At 38.9% G+C, this 6,809-nt stretch overlaps 1 pseudogene; it reads right to left on the bottom strand.

Moving 5' to 3' along the window:
- Positions 1-219: 219 nt before the first annotated feature.
- Positions 220-1,112, bottom strand: LOC128315599 (cytochrome c oxidase subunit 1-like; annotated as a pseudogene).
- Positions 1,113-6,809: the final 5,697 nt, after the last annotated feature.

Below are 6,809 nucleotides of genomic sequence, written 5' to 3'. Positions count from 1 at the left end.
GCGTAAGCTTGGTTGTTAGTATTAATGAGATAATGTAGAGGACTAATGAGCTAATTAGAAATACAATTATCAATGTATGGTCATGGAAGTGTAGGAGCTCTTCTATGATAGGAGATGTGGCATCTTGAAAGCCTAGTTGGAAGGGATATGCCATGGAAGTATATAGATTCAAGCCTATAATTTAACTTCGACAAAGTTATGTAATTATTTTACTAATACTTCTTAATTGAGAAAGACATAATGGTTATGGCATTGGCTTGAAACCAGTTAAAGAGGGTTCCATTCCTTCCTTTCTTATTTTAGTAACACATAAGTTGGCTCTTCAAATGTGTGGTACGGAGGGGGACATCCACGTAATCACTCAAGATTAGTTGTGGTTAATTCTACTATGGCCACTTCTCGCTTGGATGCAAAAGCTTCTCATACCATGAAAACCATAAGTATAACTGCTGTTAATGAAATGAAAGAGCCTATTGAGGAAATTGTGTTTCAAGTTGTGTATGCATCTGGGTAGTCAGAATAACGTCGTGGCATTCCAGATAGGCCTAGGAAGTGTTGAGGGAAGAATGTTATGTTGACGCCCACAAATATAATCGTGAAGTGAATTTTTGCCCAAGTATTATCAAGAGTGTATCCTGAGAATAGGGGGAATCAATGGACGAAGCCTCCTATGATAGTGAATACTGCCCCTATTGACAAGACATAGTGGAAATGGGCTACTACGTAATATGTATCGTGAAGAACGATATCTAGTGAAGAGTTTGCCAGTACAATTCCTGTCAAGCCTCCTACGGTGAACAGGAAAATAAAACCTAAAGCTCATAGTATGGCGGGGGACCATTTAATATTACCTCCGTGGAGAGTGGCTAGTCAACTAAATACTTTTACCCCAGTAGGGATGGCGATAATTATAGTAGCTGATGTAAAGTATGCTCGTGTGTCTACATCCATCCCCACAGTAAACATGTGATGGGCTCATATGATAAAGCCCAGGAAGCCGATTGATATTATGGCTCAAACTATTCCCATGTAGCCGAATGGTTCTTTTTTGCCTGAATAATAGGTAACAATGTGTGAGATTATTCCAAAACCGGGTAGAATTAAAATGTAGACCTCTGGGTGACCAAAAAATCAGAATAGGTGTTGGTATAAGACAGGATCTCCTCCCCCAGCAGGATCGAAGAATGTGGTATTTAAATTTCGATCTGTTAATAACATGGTGATTCCTGCTGCTAAAACTGGGAGTGATAGAAGTAACAGGACTGCAGTGATTAAAACTGATCACACAAACAAGGGTGTTTGGTATTGAGATATGGCAGGGGGTTTTATATTAATAATAGTGGTAATAAAATTAATAGCACCCAGGATTGAAGAAACACCTGCTAGGTGAAGTGAGAAGATAGTTAGATCTACGGATGCTCCTGCATGAGCCAGATTACCGGCTAGGGGTGGATACACTGTTCATCCAGTCCCTGCTCCAGCCTCCACCATAGATGAAACGAGTAGACCCCATTGCAAGGGGTCTGACTGCAAACTATTCTCCAATCTTTTTACTCCCAAGTCTCTGACCATATTATCAAACTGTTAGCTACCATCTATGTATCATTAGAGACTGTATTTCAGGCCATCTCTCTTCCCAGAAGAAAGTGCTCAACGAAATGCGCTATTCCCTGTTCTACTCACTGGAAGAATTTCCTTTCCATAGTATTATTGAAGGCCAGCCCTGAGTGGAGTTTTAGTGCTACAGCTGTCTCTTTCTAGCCAATGTCAGGACATCATGCAAGATACTCAGTAATGGGGCTCCATTTTTACTCTTAATTATCTGGTAGAGGAAAATCTCTACAAGGCCATAGGTGTGTGTTGATGGAGAGGTGGCAATGCAGTAGGCATAAATGTCAAGAAAGTCAGAATCAATAGTTCACATAACTTGCTTGTACCTTAAAGACATACCTGAGCTTCTTTTTATACATACTAATTCAGTTTCATGAGAAAGAGAGCTTCTCTGCATGCTCAAATTTATGAGTAGTAAATACCCAGTTAATGACTGGAAACTCAGTTTGCAGAATCAGTTGTAAGCATTATTCAATGAATAAGCATTCATTTCTACCAGTTCCAGTAACTAGCAGAAACTATCTCTCAATAGAAAAATAGTTTTGAGATATTTCTCTCCAACCTCTGAGTACCTGTGTTGTCATTATTCCATCAGAGTTTACCAGAAGCTCGGTAGAGCATCCTGATCAGTGAAAGACTCTTGAGAATCTTATGTCAGGTCATTAGCCACAATAGAGACACAGCTTGAAATCCAGCCTGATCCAATTGAAACTCTTCTTCTTTCTCTGGACTTCACTCTAAAAAGCAAGTCTTACAGATGATTTCATAAATGGGCTTACGAAACCCTTTCAAATATGGTGTCTATTGATCTAGGATCTAAAGACACTCTCCAAGTACTGTGCCTCTCTCTTATTAAAGGAACTAAAAGGCACAGGTGGTCTTTCACATTGGAGGGAATACATAGCTATGCTCCAGACCCAGTGAACCTCTAAAAAATCTCAATGAGGTCAAAGGCACCTAGATAGTTTTAGATTTTTATCTCTTACTCTCTGACACACATGTATCTCACCACATCATTCCTGCTGAATAGATCTAATTGGCATTATATCATATATTTGTAGCCCAATATGATGCCTTGTGGGATGGCAAAATGAGTAAGATTCCTACATGCTAGATTTTGACAGAAAGCCAGGAAACTGTTAAGCCTGAACAAAGACAGTGAAGTAAATTGTTTCCCCTATCAAGTGGAAGAAGACTGTATCTGACTGACTTTGCTAATTGGTATAAAGTAAAAAGGCATTTGCCAGATCGATAGATGCAAATCAGATGCCAGAGTCTCTGTTGATTTACACTAATAAACAGACAATATGTGGAATAGCAGCTGCAGATGGAGTCACTTCCTGATTAAGTATATGAGAATTCAATCGAATTCTCTAAGACATATCAGCTGCACAGGCCAAAGAGGTAAGCAAAATGTTGTAGGTATCACTACTCTGTATTTCACATCTTTGATACTGCCAATAATCTCTGTAATTTCTCAAGGAATGAAATATATTGCTTTCAGTTTACTATTTTGTGATCGTGTGTGTGTGTGTGTGTGTGTGTGTGTGTGTGTGTTTGGAGGCGATGGGAGCAGTTGTAAAGGCTTCTGATTGGTCCTTTCTACCACAATAGGTCTCACTCCATAGGTCTGGAAGTGGAAGCAGGGATTCATACAACAATCAAGTGAGTGTCTTCCTACTATGCATTCAGGAACTGAGAAAATGATCGCAGTGTGGGTTCTTAAACCTATTTGGTCCTCTATGAGATGAATTTACAAAAAAAATCTTTATTATCAACCTTGATAGTACTCTTCTGGGTAAACCACAGTGGAGGTTGAATTCCTAAGGGATTAGTATAGTCTCAAAGCCCATATTTAATCATTCCTCAAATATGTGACTGTTTCCCTTTCCCTTGGAAACAGCTGTAGGTCCTTAGGAGAAAGGATGGATGAAATATTTAGGATACTGAGTTTTGGACTCCATTTCATTCAAGGGATTCTGAATTTGTGATCTGGCTTACATCTAAGAATTGGGTGAGGAAGTATGTGGTAAATTATATTATTTTCAAAAGCTCACTTCCAAAAATGGAAAAGAATGCTTGAGTTAGTTTAAACAGCACAATTTTCCTTCTATAGACAAATTCACGGGAAGGCAAATGATCAAAAGATTGAATGGAGTGGGTGGAGTCACAAATGCCTAATGTTTAAAGTTTCCTGTAGTTATAGTATCTAATGGCCCTCTCATTCAAAACAATTACTACCAGGACGACCTTCACAAAAAAGCCATACAGTTACTCTTGAACACCATAGGTTTGAACTGTATAGATCAACTTCGACATGGTTTTTTATCAATACATATATTGGAAAATTTTTTGGACATTGAGGTCAACGTGAAAAAACTCACAAATGAAGAGCTAGCATAGAAATCTTTTTAACAATGAGAAAAAAATTAGGCATGCCACGAATGAGTAAAATATGCATAGATACTAGCCTATTTTATCATTTACTACCATAACATATGCACAAATCTAGTATAAAAAGTTAAAATTTATCACAACTAACACATATCAACACAGATTATAACTGTACATGGTGCCAAATTCACGAAAAACGTGAATGAACATACAGATATAACATTACATCATAAATGCATGAAGTTAACTATATAGCTAATTGTACACTGTAATAATGCTTCTGTACTTCTGAGCTACCTCCTGTTACCCCTCAACTGTTGGGAATATTTGCTTAACGTGTTGTGTGACGATAATCATCTCTGCCAGAACACTCCGTCTCTCTGGTAAATGGGGTGTCAAAATAAAAATTGATGTCTTGTGGTTCTCATGTATTTCAATTATGTTTAATACAATACTATAGACTGTGAATAACACTATGGGACCCACCTGAAGTGCCATTAGTGATGCTGGAGGTGCTCAAAAGAAGCATAGAAAAGTTATGACATTACAATAAAAAGGTGAATTATTTGATATGTACTGTACACAGAGGTCTGCTGTGGTGATCATCTACCACCTTGAGATGAATCTAGCCTAAGAACAACCGTGAAAAGAGAAAAGAAAATCGTGAAGCCATCATTGCAGCTACTTCAGCAGGTACAAAAACCTCGCACTTTTTGCAAAATGTCTTCTTTTTAAAGTATTTTTTAATGCTTACCATTTTTGAGAGAGAGACAGACAGACAGAGGATGAGCAGGGGAGAGATGCCCCAGAGAGAAGGATACACAGAATCCAAAGCAGACTCCGGTTCTGAGCTGTCAGCACAGAGCCTGAGGTGGGGCTCAAACCCATGACCTGAGAGATCATGACCTGAGCCAAAGTTGGAAGCTTAACTGACTGAGCCACCTAGGCGGCCCTGCAAAATATCTTCTTATACTGAAAATGTAGCTTTTATGTGGGTACAGGATTGCTACAAGAAAGACACCTACAGACTCTAATATGATTAGAGAAAAAAAGCCAAGTCTTTATATGACGACTTAAATCAAAAGGAAGGTGCAAGATCTAAAGCTGGAGAAGTGAGTGCCAGCAAAGGATGGTTTGATAATTTTAGAAAAAGCTTTGCTTTAAAAATGCCCATATAATAGGAGAAGCAGCATCTGCGGACCAAAAGGCAGCAGACAAGTTCCCAGGCGCCATAAAGAAAATCATTGAGAAAGGCTATCTGCCTGCACAGGTTTTTAATGCAAATCAAAGTGCTCTATTCTGGAAAAAAATACCACAAAGGACATTAATTAGGAAGAGAAGTAAGCACAAGATTTAAGGCAGAAAACAATAGGCTATCTCTACTGTTTTGTGCACATGCTGTTGGGTGTTCAGAGCTGCCCTTATCCATAAAGCTGCTAAGCCTCAAGTCTTGATGGGAAAAGACAAACACCAGCTGCCAGTCTTTTGGTTGTACAGCAGGAAGGCATAGATGATGAGAACCTTTTCTCTTCATTGTTTCCATTGATACTTTTTCTTTGAAGGCAGGAGTACCTTCCAAGTAAGAAGCTACCTTTTGTAGTTCCTTTTATATTGGACGATACCCCTGACACACCAGGGCCCCATTAGTTCAACACCAGAGGTGTTGAAGTGGCCTCTGTGCCCCTAAAACGATATCTCTCATTCACCATCTAGATCAGCAGGTCATAATGAAAGGATTGTCAACACTATGGGAAAGAATGCTGATAGTGAGAACATCATGAAAGTCTGAGGATGACACCATTCAAGTTGCCATCATTGTTATAGAAAAACCATGAAAGTCATAAAGCTCCAAATAATAAGTTCCTGCTGGAGAAAACCTTGTCCAGATGTTATGCATAATTTTACAGGGTTTTTTTTGACAGAGACAAGGATATTATGAAAGAGAGAGGGGTATAGCAAAAAAAAAAAAAGGCGGGGTGCAAAGGGTTTCAAGGTATGGATCCTATAGAAGTTCAAGAGCTAATAGACACCCCACTAGAGTAATTAACAAATCATGACTTGCTGGAGGTGAGTGCTTCTGAACTAGTACTAGACAGTGAGGAAGAAGACATAGAAGAAGCAGTTCCAGCAAACACAATGAGAATAGACAATATGGTAGAAGGGTTCTGATCATTCACACTGCTTTGACCTTCCTTTAAAACATGGACTCCTTTATGATACAGGCACTGAAGCTAAAGCAAAGAATGGAAGGAGGATTGGTACTGTGTAGAAACATTTTGAGAAAAATGAAAGAGCAAAAGGCAGGCAGAAATTACACTGTTGTTCCATAAGTTACACTGAGTGTGCAGCCTCTCTTGCCTCCCCCTCCCCCTCCTCTGCCCCTGAGACAGCAAGACCAGCCCCTCTTCTTTTTCCCCCTCCTCAGCCTACTGAAGGTAAAAACAACAAGGACCAAGAACTTTATGATGATCGGCTTCCGCTTAATAAATAGTAAATAGTCATCAGGCGATAGAGTTAATAAACTTATCTGTTGTGTCTGTGTGTGAGTGTCCTGGTGTGGAAATCTAGTACTGTACGTCAAGAACTGGAGGACAGGTTTCTGCAACATCATCATCACCACCTAAGTATTCAGTGTGGAGAACATCAGGTGCAAAACCTGTATGGAATTGATTAGCCTATCCTTACATATAGGCATTAGGCGTGTGATATTTAATATAAAATTAATAGTGTATTAGTTTAAAAAAATTAATGTGTTAGTTTTGTTACTGTTTTGTAACTTTGATTTCAGATAATTATATTACCAT

This window comes from Acinonyx jubatus, chromosome A1 (assembly GCF_027475565.1).
Source record: "Acinonyx jubatus isolate Ajub_Pintada_27869175 chromosome A1, VMU_Ajub_asm_v1.0, whole genome shotgun sequence".
Lineage (NCBI taxonomy): Eukaryota > Metazoa > Chordata > Mammalia > Carnivora > Felidae > Acinonyx > Acinonyx jubatus.
Note: the sequence above shows the minus strand (reverse complement) of the source record. Positions and strands in the feature narration are given on the sequence as shown.